A 20,594-nucleotide genomic window follows, 5' to 3' on the forward strand; every position below is an offset into this window, starting at 1 on the left:
GCACCAGGCTAGGAACCTCTTCTTTAGGGCTGAACAAGATGCATAGAAAGCAGCCCCCCGACACACACACATTATTAATGCGAAAACCTGGCTTGTTCCCCCTGCCTGTCCTGAGAGCCCATTCCTGGGACCATCTTCAGTATGCAAAGTTGGTCAAGACTTCACAAATATTTCCACTGAATTGTTACCAAGAAAACCTTTGCTTTATGAATTTTTCTTTTATTACTTTGCTAAAGCAAATACACTCTGAAGACAGGCGGTGTTCCACTTTAGTTGAAAGCTATGCCTAGGGGTGGCTCCTTCTCCCTCTTTCATTTTTAGTTCTTCTAAAGAAAAATCCTAAGAAATGCCAACTGACAACATGTTACATTTTTCAGATGTGAAGGTTATTTTCTGTGCTGCTTCTGACTACGGGGCGGTAAGATGGACTTCTGATCTGAAAGGCCCTGCAGCCCCACAAGCCTTCGGATCTATAAAATCAAACCTACTGGTTCATGTTTGGAACAGACCTATCGGTTTACAGTTGACCTTTGTTTTCTTTTTCTGAACGTCTTTCGTTCTCCTCTTTCTGTATAAATAGTCCAAGAAAAGTAGAGCCCTCGATGGGACGTTTTGCTGTTTTTTTCCTGCTCTGAGGACTTTCCTCCTGTTGGCTCGGGTCCTACCCGGGGTGTTGGAGGGTTCTCCAACAGCGGCGATTGGATTATGCATGGCACTCTGGATGGGGATCCAAAATTTCTGCCCTCTAATCCTTACCCTAAATTTTCTGGGGGGAGGGGGGTCTTTGCATTTCTTTCCTGTAGCAAATAACATCCCTACCTTGGGGGAAAACTATCTCCCCCTGTCTCGTTGCAAAGGGCAAACGAGTCTCTCTCAGGCCCGGTTTTTGCAGACTCAGCCTCGCAGGGCACAAACCTTCAACGCAGTTGCCCACGCCCTGTGTTTACTTTTATTTCCAGCCACATCTGGAGGCCAAAATTCATAAATTTATTGCCAAGCCTTACAACAGTTTACTGAGTTTGTACGTTAAGGGAAGGGGGAAAAAAATGAGCTCCCGACTTGTCGAGTGTAAAATGGATGGAGAAAGCGGTGGGCAGATCATAAACCCCAGCCATGTTTATTAACATCTGCGGCCTGCCTGCGACGGCAGAGGCGTGAGCAGGCTGTGTTTGTCTTGGAGGTTGAGCCCAGAGAGTTCCATGGTGTGTTCTCCATATACATACAGCCAAGCATCTTTTTAACCCACCAGAGGCCACGGGAGGGAAACAAGGGCTGTTCAGAGGTGGAGGGCCACAGGCCCCGTTGGGGGAGCGCAGGGACGGGCACCCGGCATGTTTACAGTTGGGGCTGTGCAGTAGGTGGGCCAGTTCTTGTGACGTACTTGAGGCTTAAAAAACGGTCATAAATCTGATGTCTGTCAAACAGGGCTGGCATTTTCTTTTCCTTTCACAACCAGGTTTTGTATGACCAAAAAAAAATTAAGATTTTTTTTTTTTTTTTAAATAAGAGGTCCTCTAAATATTCTCATGAAAAGTGTCCATGTCCCCCACAGGTGGCACGAACCCCCAAACTCAAGAGTACGCTGGAGCGTTTCGGTGCAGGCTGTGGTCTCCTCTCCGCTAGAAGGGGGGTGGTCCCGTTATTTTTTTTCATTTTTACAGGGATATTGGCGGGGAGCAGCCCCACCAAGGGGGGCCGAGACCTGTGTTCAACAACTTGGTTTTACCAGGGACTTGCCCAGTTTGCTTTGGGTCAGACAGGAGCACCCAAAGCTGAAAGCCAATCGCTCCTTAGGTCACTGCCATAAATAAATGCAGGAACCAAGGACCAATTCTGCAGGGCCCCAGGGTGGGGAAGGACGTGCTGATTGTGGCCACCAGCCACGGACCATCTGACTGGAGAGAAATGTGCTGGGGATGTCCTTTTAGTGGGCGGTTTGGCTCTCTGGGACCTCACGTCTGAGGTGAGTCCACCAAAGAAAAGGGCACTTCTTGCGGTCAGAGCCTGGGGCTTGGACGAAACACTTGGATGGAGGGAGTATGTGCTTGGGGAAGGCGTGGCCCACCAAGGAGGAGAAAAACCCCCTGTCTGGAAGGCGGGAGGCTGCCAGGTCTCTCCACTCAGGGAACAGTGAACGACTGTTGGGAAGCTTGGCCAGCCCCAGTGTCCAGGTGTGCCTGGCCAGTCAGGTGTGCCACCCCACGAAAAGAAGCAGGAGGGTCCTAGTGTCCACCTCTGGCCCTGTTGCCACCCGCCTCTCTCCACCGTGCAAGAGCCTTCCTCATGGTCAGGAAGCGGCCCTTTTCGGATCGCTGAAGGTCCTGGGCCTCGACCCTCTGCCGGGGTGCCCGCTGGGTGCAGGGTTGGGGCTTGCCTTTCCCTCCTCAGTACACCAGATCTTCACGTTCCATTTCCTAGTGTGGACAGTGTCCCAGCCAAGCTGGGAGCCCTCGGATCTGCAGGACTCACTGCTTTTCAGGGCCTTTTTCCTGGCCCCTGGCCACACTTGACCACTTGGTTATTTGGATGAGGTTGTTCAAGGGTGTGAAACCAGTTGGACCAAGAAGGGAGGCAGGGGCTTAACCTAATTGGGTGGGATTTCCCTGTGGGCTGTGGATGGGGGGCACAGCCCTGTCCCCAGCAGGGACCCCTGGAGGAGACCCAGCTGCTGAGGAGCCAGTACTTTTCCGTTGGCGGGTGGGGCAGGGTGGAGGAGGACTTTGAGCCCTAGTGACCTAGCAGCCTAGGGATTTTCCAGGCTTGCTCTGGGGACATTATCCCAACCAGGGACAGGGAATTAGGAAGCCTCTTTTTTAGCTTTTAAAACCTTAACCAGGCCCCACACTCATGGTGATAAAATGGAAACCCTCATCAACGCCTTCCCAGAACTCGGCGGGGCCCGCAGGGAGAAGGGGCGTGTGAGACGTGAGCTCTCCGTGAAGGCCGCAGCTCACGCAGAACGTGCCGCTGCACTGCTCAGCGATGGCTGCCAGAACCAGGGGCTCTGGATCTGTGGCTTTTCTTTTGTGATGATCTGTGAAATAAGGGCACCTTCCCCAGGCACATGCTTCCTCCGTCCAGGTGTTCCGTCCAAGCCCCGGGCTTTCCTTGGGACTCCCTGGGTTTCCTTCCTGACCCTGAGGTTCGGGTCTGCAGTTTGTCCCAGCCTTGTGTCCTCTTGGGTCTTGTGTTCTCCCAAGGCGGGTTGTTTTCTTTCAGCTCTGTCAGAATTTCTGCTTCCTGCCGTGTGGCCTTGGAGCTGGGGTTCACCCCCATTGTTCCTGGACAGCCAGAAGCCAGCTCCCTGGGCTAACTCATGTCACTGCCTCCGGGTGTCCCACAGGTGTTGGCTTAGCATCCCTTCCTGTCACTGTGACCCTCTCCCACCCTACGTCATTCTTTGCAGAAGCCTCACCCTTTATGATGGAATGCTGGTGTTTACTTGTGTATGATCCATGTTCCTGCCCAGAGCACAAACCACAAGGGAGAGACCTTTGTGTCATCTTTATCACTGACACACCCCAGCCCAGCATAGCATCCACCACACCCGAGATGCCCATTCAGAACTGAGCTGGGACCTCCAGGTGGGTGGGGGTCCAGAGAGAGGGCTGTACCTGCTCACCTGTCGTCCGGGAGGTGTGCTTTCTGGGTTCCTTTGTTCCTTTGGTTTATAGTAACTTGGCTACTCCCAGAGAAGGAGAAAAAACAGGAATGTCATTTTCTAATCCAGCCTGATTATTGATCTCTTAAATGGACAGGTGATCAGAGCTGGGGATTATGGTGTATTTACTTTAGTGAAAGAAAAAAAAAATCCACAAGCAAGGCTATGTTTTCTGTTTATTGATGGTTGTGTTTTGTGCAGGCGTGAATAATTATATGGTATTTTTCTTAATTAGATGGAGTTATAATTTTCTGGCTCTGTGGCAGGTGCCTTAAAGTATTAGGTTCTGATGAGGTGTTAGTGTAAGATAAGTCTCTAGTTCCCTCTGCCGTCGACGGGGTGAGAGGTGGCTGGGTTATCTGCAGTGCTGCCGATCATATGACCACGTCAAGTTGGCACTTTCTACAGAAGGGTATAAAGAGCCTACGTCTTTGGTCACCTACTACAGCATCCCTTTAAACAGAGAGTCTGCCTAGGCACTGGGAAATTCAGAGTTGTCTTCAAAGCTTCTGATCCAAAGGCCCAGGGAGTGTGAATGTCCCCCAGGAGGCAGAGGACATGGTGAGTCTGTAGACCTGAGGTCTGATAGCTCCAGGGCTGGGAGACCTGAGTGACAGGCCTGGCTTTGCCTGCACCTGGGACCTCCTCATACCCAAGCCGGGCACCTTTATTGACCAAAGATAACCAGAGAAGAAAAGCCAACGAGTAGATACCTGACCTGTGCAATTTGTACAGATCTTAGTAAGGCAAATGTAGCCACAGATGGTGTGGAGGGTTTTCTTTGGTCTTTCCGTCTTCATTTGGTACTAGCACCCTCTCTAAAGGAACATGAGTACGGCAAGTACCTCTGCATTCCCTGCCCCGAGGGATTTAGAAGTATACAGTACAGTGTTTCCTGGAATGATCACCAAACTAGAGAAACTCATTTTAAGATAACGTATAATGTTGGTTTTCTAAGGCTGATGGGACAAAAAGCCTCACAAACCGAATGGCTTAGACCACAGAAACGTATTCTCTCACGGTTCTGGAGGCTGGAACTCCCGTGTCATGCTACCAGCAGAGTGGGCTCCTCCTGAGAGCTGCACTGCGTCCAGCAGTTTTACGGCCATCTTGGATGTTCCTTGCTGTGCTGATTATGCCCTGGTTTCCACCTTTGCCTTCACACAGCTTCTCCCTGTGTGGGCGTGTGTTCCGGTCTCCCGTTTGTTTGAGGATGGCGGCTGCGTCCTCAGCCCACGGCACCTCAGCTCTCACCCTCAATAATGACATCCGGAGAGTGACTGTCTTCTCCAAGTGCCATCACATTATTTGTTAGGATTTAACATATAATTTTTTTGGGGGGGCCGGGGGGGTCATTTCACAATTCAGCACATAACAGGTGATAAGTGAAGAAAGGATAGGACTCGCATTCAGAGTTTTTCAATTAGCAGAGTCTCAAGTTCCATGTGAGGCATTCAATAATGTGTCCAGCAGGAGGTTGGGCAGAGTCCACCTTCTCCACACTTCCTGAGTGCTTTTGTGATTTCTGTCGCACTGACATGTGGACACTTAGTGTCACTATTATAAATGGAGTTCAGCATCCCTTGACATAGAGGGTCTGATGAAATCATAAGGATTTAGATTTTGTGGTTTTCTCAAGACCTTGAGATTGAGAAAACCACGCGCACACATGTGCGCACGCGTCCTCCACCCCCCCACCCGACCCCTCCCGCTTTGGACCAGATGGAAGAGGTGGTAAGGATTTAATAGCATAAGCTAGACATGTTCTTCCTGCTATTGGGACTGAAAGAGACCCAGGAAGAGAAAACATTGTGTGGCTGTGTCATTTAATGCCATGTCCGATTGTGACCAGTAGTTATCGCGTGTACCGTTAGGTAACACATCACCTCTGTTTTGGGAAACACCAATCCAGATGGTTGAAAACTCACAGACTGTGAGGTTACAGTCCTAGGTAGAGAGGGCTGGCTGTGTGAGAGAGTCAGGCCCATTGCTAAGTAGTGGCCAGGTGGACCCTAGACCAGCAGTGAGGGGAACTTTGACTGGGGGCGGCTACTGGCATCTATTGGGTGGGGGCCACAGGTGCTGCTGAACATGTCACAGTGCACAGAAGAGCCCCACCCCAAAGAGTGACCCAGCCGCATGTGTCAATAGCACAGAGGAGAAGTCCATCCAGGTCAAGACGTCTTGGCTCCTGTCCCCTGGTCTCTCCTCTGCTCCGTCTGCTTTCCAAGGGTTTAGTGTAATCCCTATGGCTGGCTCTTAAGAAGGGTGGGAGGGGCTATGGTCCAGAACTTCTGAGGCCACTACGCGGTGTGGTGTTACAGCTACAGCCTCTGTTTTCTCAGCAGCTTCGACCACGCAGTGCTAAATTTTGCCCGGTTTTCATGGGAAATAACCTGGAACCCGGTGGTGGCCTATTGGGCTCCTCTACGTCTCCCTCTGCACAGGACAGTAGAGCAATCTCCACCTCCGTACGAAGTGGAGGATGTCTAGAGAGTGGCCTCTCTTATGGGGAAACTCAGAAATGTTTGACCTTCAATACCAAAAGCTGAATTGGTTATAAAGCCTGCCTTCAAGCTGCATCTACCCCAGTAGGGACAGCAAAATGGGCCCACAGGCTCTCACAATCCAAAGCCAGCTATGGAAAGCGCAGGCAGATGGTGTGGGGGCTCTAAGCCGCCGTCTGGAAGGAGATAACACGCACCATGTGATACCAGAAGCCTCAGTGCTAAGCTTGTGTGGATGCTGATGTTAATTTGAGATTCTCCTCTCTGCTGAAGCATCAAGGCAGTCAACAAACCCGGTCTCCTCCCTGGCCATGAACTCAGCCCTTCTCTTGTGTTGGTAAATCTCTGCTGGCTCAGGTGTTGGTTCACTGCACGCGTCTAAGCCCGTGATGTGTCTGGGTTGTGTGGAGCTGGGGATCCTGCAGTCAGGCCTCAGCCCTTGGGGACTGACGTGTGCTGATTTGGGGCTTCCTGTCTCACATGGTCATGTGCAAATCCATCCTCCGTCGGAGCCCGCTGAGCCGTGTGTTCAGGGTTTCTGAGGCTTTTGACAAGGAGGTGGGACCCCCTCGCTCTGCCCCCCGGGTCCTCCCGTCTTCCTTTTGGCTTAGCGCGTCTGTGGACAGGCTGGTGGGTGTGCAGCCCAGTCCCCAGGGGTCCCACGTCTGAGTCAGAAGCCTGGCATGTGATGAGGAGACTCCCATCGTTGTCTTACTTCGACTCTCCGTTGAAGAAAATCGCAGTCCCGACCCAGCCGCGAAGCCAGCGCTGTCACCTGTTGAGGACCTGGGCTGCGGGGTTCTCACAGAAGCCCATTGCCATGTACTCTGGGTGGCCTTGGGATCAGAAAAGAGCCAAGTTAAATACCCTTCGGATCAGGCTCCTGGTCACAGCACAGGATTTGAAAATCAGCGTGCCTGCAGAAGGAATCCTGTTCTCAGGCTGTTGGATTTTATTTTAATATTTCAAAATATCTGCCTCTCCTGGCCTGCTTAAATGACTTCTCTTCCATTAGGATTTTCTCATAAACCCAAAGAAACCCACAACCACTGCACACACATGGCCCCACAAGTAAAAGAACCCCCCAGAGCTCTCTCCTGGCCTTTCTTCGGAAAGGAGGCAGATCTCCAGCCTCCTGCACCCCGCCGGCTTGGTTCTCATGTGTCTCCAGACGCCCCAGGGAGGCAGGAAGGATGAGGAGCAACGGTCCAGGTTTGGCCGATGAGAAGATAGCACAGCACAAATGCAGATGTGAAGCCATGCTGTCCCCAGGCTCCCTTGGGGATCTTTTGCTCTGAGCACAGCCCAGCAACTCCCTGCGACCTCATTTGGACACAGCTCTGCCAAGCTCTCCTCTTTCTCTCCCTGGCAACTAATGGATTACCCGCACCTACCTGCCTGCTGGTATCCTGTGCCCTACAGCTCGAAAGTGCCAGAGCTCTACCTATTCCCAGGTATGCCTGGCATCCTTCTTTCCACCCATCCAAGGGAGCCCTTTGGGAAATGGCACTGCAGCCATCTCCCTCAATAGCCCAGATGCCCCTGTCCTGCCAACCCAGGAAGGCAGGAGCCACCTTCTCCCCGAGGCTCACCAAGCATAGGGAGCCCAATATATATATTCGATATAGGTCATATATAACACGCACACATACATGATCCATTAGAATACACATCATAAAATACGAGCAACGTTCATTTTCGATGTCACCTTTTGTCTAAGATCTTGACTCTGGTGAACCAGGGATCTGCCTTCTCGTCTCTGCTTTTCTGGTGCCTGGTCTAACACCGGGCACACAGTAGGTACTCAGTCAACACGGAAATGCCTACGCAGTGTGCACACTGTTCCAGGTAGGGGCTCTGCACATCTGCCTTGTCTTTTGTTGTCGTAAGGTTGCTTAAGGGCCTGGGGATGGTTGGTTCCAAGAAAAGCCCTTCTTCCCTGAAGAATGTGTGTGGTGGCTGCCGTCTGTGGCCGTGGGGCTTCTTGGTTGCAGTGTGGTCCTGATGATGTGCTGGGTGTGGAGGGTGAGTCTCCACGCAAACCTCAGTCCTCCCTAGGCTGGCCGTCCATCCATCACCCGCCTGTCCTGGCCATCAGCAGGGGAGGGCCCTGGGAGAGGGAGCTGGCAGTGCTTTTGGAGCCCGTTGGTCTTTCCACTGAAGGCTTCATGACACGGCTGGCTCATGGATGTCAAAGGAAAAGTAGAAGATGTTCGTGCTTAGAATGAGTGCAAGCTGTTCCGCTGTGGAGCCCAGGCCCCCAGCATTTATTTTCTTGATGCTGTCTTAAGTGCTTTGCAAATATGAATTGATTGGACCCTTGAAACAGCCTCATGGGTTGGCACTGTTACTATAAGCAATTGTGACAGATGAGAAAACTGTGACACAGAGAATTTGAGGCATTTGTCAAAGGCTTATAAATGGCGGAGGTGGGTTGAAATGCATGTAGTCCAGCATCGTTCTGGATTTTGCTGCTTTAAAGAACTGTTTGTGGACCATGGAGGGTTTCACCCACTCTGACCCCTGGCTGCCACATTGCTGGATTAGGAGGCACATTGGTCACTGGTTCCGGAAGTCACCTTGTCTAGTGGGGATGATCTGCACCTGAAGTAGGGATTGCGAGGTCACGCAGGAGGGTCCAGGGCTTGGTCTTGGACTTGGCCTTGCGGCCACTTCCCTCTGTCCCAGTCTAGAAACCAGCCCAGCAAGGTGGGAGCCTCCTTCTCCGCCCCCCCTTCGCTGTACAGCTATTAAGTAAGGATTTGTCAATCAATAAATCAAGGCACCTGAAAAATGAACCAGGGAACCACACTGGCATTTTCCCCCTTTTCTTGATTAAAACAAACAACATTGTGAAATGTCAACCTGTCAGTCCTTTGGAAAGTTTGCCGCATGGAAAGGCGATTACCCAAATGACTTTTTAAAAGTATGAGAATTTGCCTGGCTGAACGTTTTTTAATTAATGCTGTGAGTTAACGTTAATAACTACTCACAGCGCAGGGAGCCGGCCTGGGGTGGGTTTAGGAAACATTTGGTATCTCTGGCACAGGCAGATGTTGACCTGGCTGGCAGTGGGGCCTTGGGCAGCTTCTGCAAACCTAAGGGACCACAGGGTCCTGTGGAGCGTGAGGATCAGAGGGGACAGGCTATTTGCAGGGAGGGTGTGGAGCATCTTAAGAGCTTCTTATTAGCATAAGCGTCGCTGCTGCCCTGGTGGTCTCTGGGGCTTAAGGTCTCCCAGTTTTCTGCACCTCATCTGGTGAATGAGCCTCTCGGGATGCTTTGGGATAAAGAACTGCCGCTTGGGGTCACACCATCTAAACTTACCTCCCCGATTTTCTGTGATCTCATTTTTCCTTAAAATATCATTGGAAAAGTGTTTTTGAGTTGAGCATTTTATTTTCCATTTAAACATGGTGAAACCCAGACACGGGGCTCAGGCTTGGCACGAGGGTGGTGGACCTGGGCCTGGGACACCTTCTGTGGTTCGGCCCTCAGCTGGCTGGGAGTGGCAAGCAACCACAGTGACATCACAGGCTAGGCCAGGGGATGCCCAGCCTCTGTTTGGACGCTGTCTTCCGTGGGCATCCCTGAGGGCAAAGATGCGGTTTGATGGGCTTGTAAACTTCCAGGTTTTTCTGTTGTTTTTTTTAAAGCCCGGTGAGTTGGGCTGTGCTTTCAAGTTCAAGTTAGAGTCTACTCAAGGAAGACTAAGGAGAGAGTGAAAAGTCGGACCCCTGCTTGCAGCTCCAGGTGGGGGCAGGCGAGGGACCATGTCAGGGATGCAGAGTCAGAGAGCCCCTGTGAGCAGCAAGTCCAGCTCTTCAGCTGGGCGACCTTGAGAAGGCTTGGCTATCACGGACGGCGGCCGTGCACCACGAAGGGCGGTACTGAGAGACGTCAGTCAACTGCTCTGCTCTTTCCCATGGTTTGTTCTCTGAGCCGGGCTCCAGAAATTCAAACACAGGAGGTCCCTTGCTCACTCTAGAGCCATTTCTGGTCTCCTTGGAAAGGACAGGTGACCTATCCCTGCATCGTCCTAGGTTCAGTGCCAACCAGGGGGCACATGCACTAAATGCTGTGGCCCAAGCGAGGTCTGGGAAGTCAGGTGGCCTCTTGTGGGACAGGGCAGGGCCTGGGCTTAGCCCAGAAGCGTCAGAGAGAGGCAAAGAAGAGAAGGTATTGCAGGTTTGGGGAGCAACGAGCTGAGGTCTGGGGAGGAAAGATTGGATACCTGCAGGAGAGTCCTGTAAACAGGGCTGGAGAGAGGAGGGGGCTCCGAGTGAGGATGGCCTCTGATGGCAGGTAGAAGGCAGTAGGGAGCCATCGAGGACTGTTGAGCAGAGCTTGGCAGAGCTGACTGTTCTTTTAGCTGAGAATGACATGAAATGGCTAGAACAGGCAGGTCTCAAGTCCAGAAGCCTAAGGTAGGGATGGTCAGCTTGACCTCTAGTCAGTGGACCTTGGAACACATGGTAACCCTAAATACTTACTAGCCTGGTGAACCTTGAACAAATTTTAATTCTCTCCATGCCTCAATGACCTTATCTTTCACATGTGGATACTAGCACTCATTCATTTGTTCAACCACATAACTTACCTCCTGAGTGCTGGATCCTACAGTAGAGAAAAGAGACGAGCTGTTTGCACTCAAGGACCTAACCGTCTCAGGGGCAGAAACACAAACAAAAATAAAATAAACAAATATAATTTCAGGTGAGGTGAAGAACACAGCAGGTTGTTCTGCTTGGGTGGCCTGGGTGACTGGGTTGTCAGGAAGGTCTTCACTGAAGAAGTATTGAGTGGAGATTTTGCACATTACCCAGGGTGTTTCAGGCCAAGGAAAACAGTTAGTGCAAAGGCCCCAAGGCACCGGGGAGCTGGGAGTTTCCAGTAGAATAATGAACCAGGCGAGAAGGGATATAAGATGCGGAAGGGTTGTCGGGGAAAGAAGGAACATGGTAAGCACTTGGTAAATGACATTGTTATTACAGGAACATCCTGATCCTGAGGTTAACAAGGATCTGAGCTGTTATTGTGGTCACGGGACTATAAGAAGATGGACCATGGGCAGCATTAGCAAAAGTGACCAGGCGTGGGATAAACTCAGTTTATAAGGGGGTGACGTGGGGGCAGCTGACACACTGCAGCTTGGGAACAAGGTCCGGAGCAGGAATGTGAGCATCTTTCAGGGAGAGGGGACTGGACAGGCCTTATCCCACCTCTGGTCCCGCTTTGTGCTGGACTAACAAGGGAGGCCGAGAGGGAGGAGAAGGGGGATCTTCTGTACCTGGGGCGTCTGAACAAGGTCTCCTCATCCCTGTCCCCCACATGGCCTTGGAGGTGGGCTCTGCCTGCAGAAGGGTCCTGCAGATCCTGGTTCTCAGGTCAGTCTCCTCTTTCAGTGTCCATGGGGACAGCAGGCCTCTTTCTCTCCCAGCCCCTCCAGGCCATGTCGGGGCGGGGGTCTTGCCCTCTGCTTCTGGGCTAGGCTGCCTAACAGGTGTAGTGAAGGGTGTGGGGCCATAGGTCCTGAACCGAAGTGCGAGCGACACGGAGCCCTGTCTGTGATGGCGAAGGTGTCTGAAAAGTTCTACCCTGTGGCTCGCTGCCTGTCAGCTGGTGAGGACCCTCAGTCACATTCATAGTCCAAGCCAATATCCACTTACCTCTCTGTGGCAGCTGCCCCTTCTGTCCCTGCAATTTTAACTGCCTCTGAGATGACCCTGGAGGGTCATTGCTGACTGGCTGGGCCATCTCCCTCAGGGTCATGCCTGGTTCCATGGGTAGCTTTGCCAGATGGCACCTCAAGCCCCCAACTCTGAGTCCAATTCACTCTCTGTCCCTGGCTTCTGATGTGGCAAAGTCTTGCAACTTACATTTTTACTGTTTTTTTTTTTTTTCAGATTACATTATTATTTTTATTTCTAGTTCAAACTAATAAATGCCCATTTATTATTATTATTTTTTAAATACTGTGGCTTATCTTCACAAAACAATGCACGTTCACTTTAGACGTGCAGAAATAAGGAAACTAGTCACGTGTAAGCTTAGTACCCAGAGATGACTACCATTAGCTTTTTGTTTTCTTTATTGTTTTAATAACTTAAGAAATTCTGTAATATTTTTTCTCTTTGCATTTATTTTTATTTGTGAAATTGTATGATTTTTTTTTTTATGGTAATAGAAACAGATAGCATTTCCTGATTTACTTCCTGTGGGCCCAGGAATTCTGCAAAGCTATTGAATACACCTTTTAATTTGGTACTGAAACAGTCATGGTCCTCTTTTACATCCTGAAATAGAAACCCCAGCTTTGATGGCAGAGTTCTTAGAAGGGGCAAGAAGTGGTCACTGCTGCCCTCTGCATTTTTCAATTGAGAAAATGGACACTCGACTCCCTGCCCCTGGAACACTAGGTGGGTGCCTGTATTTGAAGCCATCTCAGTGTGTTGAGGATTTTTTTCCCAGTGCCTACAGCACTTTTCCTGGCTCTCTGGTGTTCTCAGGTCTGTCTTCCGGGCTTTCTGCTCGTGCCGACAGCAGATCTCTCTTCAGAATGAAGCTCGGATCGCTGGATTCCCTGCTCAGGGTATCTTTCTGTGCTGCGTCCTCCTCCAGCTAAGACTCCACCGTCTGGGAGGACGGGAGTGGGTGTTATCTGCTTCCAGAAAGTGCACACTTGTCTCAACCATTTTGGAACCGAAGCCTGAGATTTGGCTGGAACTCCACAAAGATTGCAATCCGGCTGACAATATGTGTGTGGGTTCCTCTTCACACGCCCAAGTGGGTCGCCCGGAACCCTTTATGCAGGAGCCACTGGGAGCATTTTCACCACTTGAAGACAGAGGCAGTTATTTAAAACTATTTGCTTTTCCAATAAGACATTTGTCCTAGGAAAAACTATTTGCACATGGGGGGACACACACACAGACACAATACCCAGGTTGCCCACATACGGTAAACCCTGCTCTGAAATGGGCAAGTTTGGTTCTCATGCTGTGTTTGAAAGCCAAATGCTGTAGCCACCCCCCCACCCCCACCCCACCCAACACACATGCACTGGCCTGGAATAGCACACTGGTTCCTTCAGCCAGGTCGCTCTGATAGAGAGGCACATTTGAAGAATTTGATGAGTCGGTCCTGCAGTATCCTGCAGTGTAGAGAAAGTTCTCTGGGCCTCTGCGCACATCATAATCCGATTTCCCTGAAAGATCTGCATTTTCTGTAGCCCAGTGCCATGTAAATGCTAAACACCTCTCTGTGGACCAGGGTCTTTTGAGCTCTAGGCAAGTGGTCATTTCAGAGCTGATTTAGGAGTATGGGTGGGAGATGAAGGACCCCCAGAAAAGTATCCCCCAACCCCTGAACAAAAAAGGGGGGTGGGTTGGCGGCTGCTCTGTGTTTGTTTGTGTTAGATGAAGGATAGCTTTGCCTGTTGTCAGCCTGCCTGGGCACTGTGGGAACCATTCTTCAGTGATCTGCCCGTTTATCAAGCTAGGAAGCTGGGTGCTACCTCCCCATAATGACCCTCTCCTTTAGAAAGACTGGCTCCTGGGAGGGGATGGGGGCCAACAGGAAGAGGGGTGTGTTAGAGGAAGGTGGGGCTGTTCTCTAAGTACGCACTCACAGTCGGGCCAGAGGAATTAGGGAGCAGATTGCCCGTGAACGCCTAGCCCTGGTGGGGTGGGAGAAGGCCTTTCTACTCTCCTTCCACGGGGAAAATAAAAGAGATGAACGAACCCTGATCCTGACCTGGGGGCGAATCCCAATAAAGATCCAGGTTAATTTTTCCTGCCGATCCAACCCTCGAACTCATTGTGAGAATTAGACAGTTGGGTGGCACTAATTTGCCAGATGAGATTGTGTAATTATCTTTTACAGGCCTGGGTGTGATGCAGGCCCGGTGGGTGTTTATGCTGCAGGGGCTGAGAGCCTGTGTTTGGACCTCGGAGTCGCTGCTCCTCCTGCAGCCGGCGCTTCTCACGAGCAGGCGGGGGCGGAGGCCTCTGGGGCACAGCCTGGCCAGAAACGGGGCCAGGGTGCCGGGGCCTCAGATGAACCTGCCCGGAGGTGGCAGGAGAACCTTGGACACAGCCCAGAGTGAAAGGGAGGAACCCAAGGGAGGCCGTTGGGGGTGGGGTCCCCCAACTGGAGTGGGGGTCTTCTGGAAAGTTCTGCGGTGGCAACAGAGGAGTCATTCCACAAGGGGCCTCAGTAAAGTCTGGCAAGTGTGGAGACTGTAAAAAAAAGCTGGTAAATTCAGGTCCCAGTTACCACGCTCATGGCCTTTGGCATTTCTGTCCTCACAGGTCCCTTCTTCCCTTATTTGATGACCGCGATGATACCAGGATAAAAAGTAGCCAGGCTGGGTTCCTCGTGATCTAGGCGTTAGACGTACACTCAGTTGTTCTGCTTTTAAAAGAAAGGAGACCATTTTTGTGAGTCCTGGAAAGTATCTCTAGCCAGGGGGGATGTTGGCCTTGGGGAGCTTCTAGAATGTTTCTTGAAAATAGAGACAAATCTTCTGGGAGCTTTGTGGCCTATTTTGTCATGAGAAAGGTAGTCACTCCCCTCTGATTGGGACCCATTTCTAAGGTCCAAGAGTTTCCCCATTCTGGCCAAAGAGAGGGCTCTAAGAAAGGTCTCTGGGTGACGAAGCCATCCCTCCCCGCCCTGCTCTTGCGCACGGGGTCTGACCCAGTGTGGCTTACTGAGATAGTGGTGCTTTTTGGAAAAGGCATTTGGTGGGACTGACCATTCTCCTGGCTGGTGTCTTCTCGTGTCCTCACTTGGGGGGCTTTTATTTCTGGGTTCCTCCATCAAAGGTGTGCAGGAGGAGCAGGGTGGGCCCTTCTGTCTTAGTTAGAGGTGACTTGGAGGTGGTGGTTGGGCCAGAAACCGCTAGATGGTGCTCAGGCATGGGGGTGTCCTGAAGGAAGGGCCTGGTGGGGGGTGAGGTGCAGGAGGAGGGAGGGGCTGGCTTCCTGCAGGGGCCTGGCTTTGGGCGGGCGTGGCATGCTGCTGTTGGCCTGCCTAGGAAGGCATGCTGTCCACTCCCTGTCCTGCTGTCATGGGCGGTGAGGACAGTCAGGGCAGGGTCACATGCTGGGGCGGTGGGTGTGCAGCCATGACTGAGGCCAGCCAGGGCGTCAGGGTAGAGAGTTGGGATCCTTGGCAGCCAGGCTCCCTGGGAGGCCAGGGTCTCCATGCCAACGCTGAAGGCCAAGGGGAAGGAGACCCCACAGGTTCTAAGGACTGAGCCGAAACAAACATTCTGTCCAAGGCAGAGATCCGTAGAGGAGCGTTTTGGGGCCAGGGCTTGGAGTGCCTGGAGTCAGATACAGAAAGGGTGGGGGCTGCTGTCTCTTGGGATGTGAGCAATGTCCCTGCCCCATCTGGCATTCCACAGGTCCCCTGGGCACATCTCCAGGCCTCCTGGAGGAGGAAGACTGTGTCCACCCCAAAGGGGAAGGCTCTGGCTGGAGAGAGACGTGGGGTTGGCTGCCCCGAGTTCCCCAGGGGCGATGGAGATGCAACAGGGGGCAGCCCTAGACCCTGGCTACCCACCGTCTGCTCTCGGCCCCACCACCCCCTGAATCCACAATTCAGCAACATCCCGTTCCACTGGGCTGCTGGCAAGTGCTAGAAAGCTCTACAGGGAGCAAGCCCACTCCACCATGCTCTCGACCCCATCTCTGGCATCTGGAATGGAGTCCAATCCTGCTTTATGCAAAGTTACCCCCTCTACCTGCCCAACCCACCCTCGGCTTATCAGGTGGAAAGCATACTCTAACCTCCCCAGGGGAAATCCAAATTTCAACAGCCGGGCCCATGGATCCCAGCGTTGCCCAGTCCACCAGGGCTAAAGTGGTCCAGTGGCTCTGCCCGGTGGTCAAGAGCCTCTGGCACTCAAGGCCAGTCCTGGAATAAGTTCATGGACGTGGTAGCCGGAGACAGGCCCAGCAAACCTGTCGCAGGCAGGCCCTCCCCCTCCCCCATCTGGACCCGTGGTGAGCAAGGGCTGAGGGGTTGGCCGTGGAGAACCGCCCAGCCCTGTCCTCAGGAACTCAGAGCGCTGAGTGATGGTGTGTGATGTGTATTCGGCAGAGAATCCAAGCACCACCCAAACAATCCTTTCTCTTGTGCGTGAAGGTGACGAGTTTTCCGTTTCAAATCTGATAGTCTTCTTTTCCCCTTTCTCTTTCTTCTCTGTGTTTTTATTTGCCAACCCAAGGGTCTAGAGTAATTCCTTTGAGCTTAATGATGGGGACGCTTAGAATAAGGCTATTATCTTTAAACACCTTTTGAAATACTACTCTCTTGGTGTCTGAGTTAGATTGAACAGGGGCCGGATTTAAAGGTGAAGTCTCTATTTTAACAGCAGCAACAGATGCGGTCCTGCTGATACCGGTGCGGGTTTGTCCAGGAATTCTGTGGTTGCTGTAAGAGCCTCACTCTCTAGAAGCCCACAAAGGACTGCTTAATCAATAATAGTATCACTGATATTTATGGAATGCCCTATTTATGAATCATAGGGGCCAGATGTGGAGCTAGATGCTCCTACTATGTTAGACCATTTAATGAATTCAAATGTACAGTACAATCGGCACGAACAAAAACAGTGCCATAGGAGTCTGCATAAAAGGCCCAATAAAGATAGAACCCAGTGCTTCTCCCTAGCTGTTCTGTAGTCAAGGTCCATTGTAAATTCAAGCTTGTTCTAACTTGACAAAAGTTACTATCCAATATGATATCCATTTACTTTGAGTTTATTCTGTGTCTGATTTATTACCTTAAAAAAACAGCCAGGTACAGTGGCACAGACCAGTAATCCCAGAGGCTTGGGAGGCTGAGGCAGGAGGATCAAGAGTTCAAAGCCAGCCTCAGCCACTTAGTGAGGCCCTAAGCAACTCAGTGAGACCCTGTCTCAAAAAAAAAAAAAAAAAAAATTCTGAAAAAGGGCTGGGGATGTGGCTCAGTGGTTCAATGCCCACTGGGTTCAGTCCCTGGTACCAAAATAAATAAATGAATAAATACCCACATTGCTTTGAAAATATTCATTGGCCTGCCGTGTCCACAGTTGGCATCAGACGTGAATTTCTCCCTTTTCTTCTGAATTCATGTGGCTTTATTCTGTGATGAAGAATAGGCCACTGAACTCCCTGGCGGGGGCTGTGTGGCCTTCAGCAGCTCCCGCTGCACATATTAAGCCTGCAGATGAGTTCCATTATTTTTCCTGTCATAACTCTCCTCTTATTTTTCTAGGTGAAATCAGAGGTTCCCTGCTGACTTGATGAGAGCTTCGCCCCAAGAAAGAAGGCTAAGGACAGAGGTGAGTTGCTAGCGGCCGCTGCACAGCTGCATCCCTGTGGCTCTTGTTGCTTTGGGTTCTTTGCTTCTTTGCACAAACCCTTGCAAGGGCATCCCTGTAAGGCCCTGTGTATCAGCACAAAGCCCAGTTGGCAGGAAGCAGCCTCAAAGTTAGCCATCAGGGAGGGCCCAGAGACCTAGATTTGTTAAGAATCAACAGCGCGGTTAATTCAGGGCAGGTTACATTCTCATGGCTTAACTCATTTGTGTGTCGCACAGCCCTAGCAGGTAGGTCACATTATTGCCCAACCCACAGGCAAGGAAACGGAGGTACAGTCTCTTGTCTGAGATTGCACAGGTAATTTGCGAGGGAGCCAGGGTTCAAAGCCAAGTCCATGCCATTGCTGTGGTATACTGCTGCTTATAGGGACAGTGGATGGTCCCACCTGCCTGACAGGTCATCCAGCAGCTCCTGCCCCATGCACTTTCCATGTGGAGTTCTCCACAGAGCACAGAGGTCTTGCAGCATGCAGGAAGAACCCTCAGGCAGGTGAGGCAAAGCCTGTGGGTCTAGGAGATCGAGGAGCAGGTGGATTGCACCTGCTGGCCTTCGGAGCACGAGAGACTGTCCACAGGATTAAACAGGATCTTAGAGCCTTCTGGAGGGCAGCTGGCTGAAGTCTGGTCCTAACAATGCAGGATGCGGAGTGAGCAGCTGCTCCCTGCACCTAAGGGTGAACTGGTCTTTAACTGTCTAGACCTTTCTTTCGGAGGCAGGTGCAGCTCTGACGGGAGGTCTTCTTAGGTGTTGGCATTGAAGCTCAGAATGTGGGCATGTTTGATTGGAGGCAAAAGGTGGTCTCTGTTTCTCCTACTGAGCCTGGGAAAGAAAATGCTATGGGATGCCCAGCAGGGGTTTGGAGCAAACTGGGTACGTTGCAGATTTGCCCCCACTGGTCTAGCATGGAGCATGGACCCTGACTTCTCCATCTTCCTCGCTTTGTGACCAGGCCTGGTGACCTTCCCTTCTCTGGACTCTGGCTTCCCCATCTGTAAAACAGAGATAGCAAAGAGAGTCCCTTCTGTATTGTGAAATGAAATGAGAGACAGTGCAGTTAGTGACCAGCCCAGTGCCTGGGACATTCTAAGCATTCCAAAAATGTCAGCGCTTTCTGTTTTGCTTTCTATCTTGATAGTTCAGGAGATGATCTTAGATAAATTTCTCTTCTTTCTTTCTTTCTTTTTTTTTTGGATAAATCTCTAAGCCTCAGTTTCCTCCTCCATACCATGGTGATGCTCATTCCCTATCCTTAGGGGAATCCTGATGCCGAGTGAAATAACACACACGTGTGGGTCATCGCAGATGCCCTGTCTGTTAGTTCCTGTCCTCACTTTTGCCATCTTAGTCCACACCCACCAGTGACAAGGAAGGCTGCCAGTGGGTCCCCTCCACTACCACACCAAGTCCTGATGGTTTCTAGCAGTGTCCCATGCATCCCTCCCCCTGCTCTCGGCTTTTGTGGACAGCTGGGGTGCCCACCAGGGCTCCAACCTTGGACTTCCAGACTTTCCTCCCTCCAATTAGCCCTCTTTACACCTTCAGCCCAACGTTCGACATATCACTTTCTCATTTTAAGAAACCTGTCATGGCCTTCCGGCCACCAAATCCCCCCTCCCATCCGTCCTCTCTCCCTCTGCTTGAATCCCACCCCAGGACCAGACACCTTCTGAACAACAGCACCTTCACCTCCGCCAGCCCTCGGCCTTCCTCCCCAGAGGACCCCAACCCAGTGCCAGTCCATTCCAAGATGCAGCCCCTTCCTCCCACCCGTCCTTCATCACCTAAGGGATATTACTCAGGGGCCTGCGGCTGCTGGGATGCTCCCAGCAGAGGGCTGAGCAAAGTGGACCCCATCCTGCTTTATGGAACCTGCCTTCTGGTAGAGCAGGAGAGACGGCAGCCAGGAGAAAATGGTCCCTCGGTAAAGGCTCTAGTGCACAGGAAGGTGATGGGGTAGCTGCACACAGTGGAGGGGAAGCAGGAGAGAAGCTCAATATGTGGGGGTGGTGAGCAAGGGGCAGCACAGGGTGGAGAAGGTGACTTGGAGGAAGTGTGGGAAGGTGCAGGGAGGGGCCTGGAGCCCAGGCTCTTCTTCCAGGAAGCCAGGGAGAAGGAGCATTTGAGCCCAGTGGGCTGTGTGGGACTTTCTGTTCACAGGCCCCTTTGCAGGGGCTGCTGTAGAAGCCCAGACGACAGGTGGGGAGGGCATGGGGTCCAGACAGGAGGGGCACTGGGCGTGCCCATTTCTCTCTCGTCCCATCCCATGCACGTGGAAACCGAATGATGGTGACGGTGGAGATGAGCTGAAAAGCCACAACCACATCTCGGCTTGATCCTCGGTGGCCACGACTGTGTGTTTGGGATAGCCTCCTGCACCGTGGCTGAGGCTTGCTGTGAGGGTCCTTCTCCTCCTACTCCCCAACCTGCAGAGCCACCTGGGGTCACAAGGGTGTGTTGCAGGCCCAGCAGCAAAGAATGAAAATGAAAGGAACAGCAAAAGGGCACAGGAAAGCAGAGAGAGAGAGAGAGAGAGAGAATGCCCACCTCCCTTGCCAGTTATGTTGGAGTGGTGAGGGGGGCTGGGTGGGCTCAGGGGAGCCCCGACAGTGACATCATCCCATGTGGTCCCTCAGAGCTCTTGTCCTTACTGGCTTGCCCCCTTGGGACTTCCTCTCGGCTTCCTTCTCCAGGAGCACAGGAGGAGAGTGGCCGAGACAAGTGGCGTTGCCAAGGTTCCTCTTGTGTCTCGACCAACCTGCATCCACAGTCACCAAGGAGGGCCAGGCTGCGTGCGGGTGCCCCAGAGCTTGCATCTGATCCCGTGTGTTCTTAGAATGTGTCCAGGAAGACTGTGTCCAGGAAGACCCAGTCCTGGAGGTTGCTAGCAAAGGTCTTGTGATTGTGTGTGACCTGAAAACTGAGCCCATAAGGGATTGAAAGTCTGGTGTCCTTCCTTGGGGACTTCTCTGTTGCTCCTGCACATGACAGAAGAGTCAACTGAGGACCTGCTGTGTGTGCACTTTGTTAGAAAAGCTTAGAAAAAGAAAGGGGC

General features: G+C 51.8%; 1 long non-coding RNA gene across 1 annotated transcript in view; it reads left to right on the plus strand.

Moving 5' to 3' along the window:
• Positions 1-20,594, plus strand: part of LOC143410990 (uncharacterized) — a 136,002-nt gene that overhangs the window by 100,817 nt on the left and 14,591 nt on the right. The window contains exon 2 of the long non-coding RNA XR_013092740.2: positions 17,437-17,503. This is a non-coding gene — a long non-coding RNA (uncharacterized LOC143410990). The remainder of the gene's footprint in view (positions 1-17,436; positions 17,504-20,594) is intronic.

The sequence above is a fragment of the Callospermophilus lateralis genome, chromosome 11 (genome assembly GCF_048772815.1).
Source record: "Callospermophilus lateralis isolate mCalLat2 chromosome 11, mCalLat2.hap1, whole genome shotgun sequence".
Taxonomy (NCBI): domain Eukaryota; kingdom Metazoa; phylum Chordata; class Mammalia; order Rodentia; family Sciuridae; genus Callospermophilus; species Callospermophilus lateralis.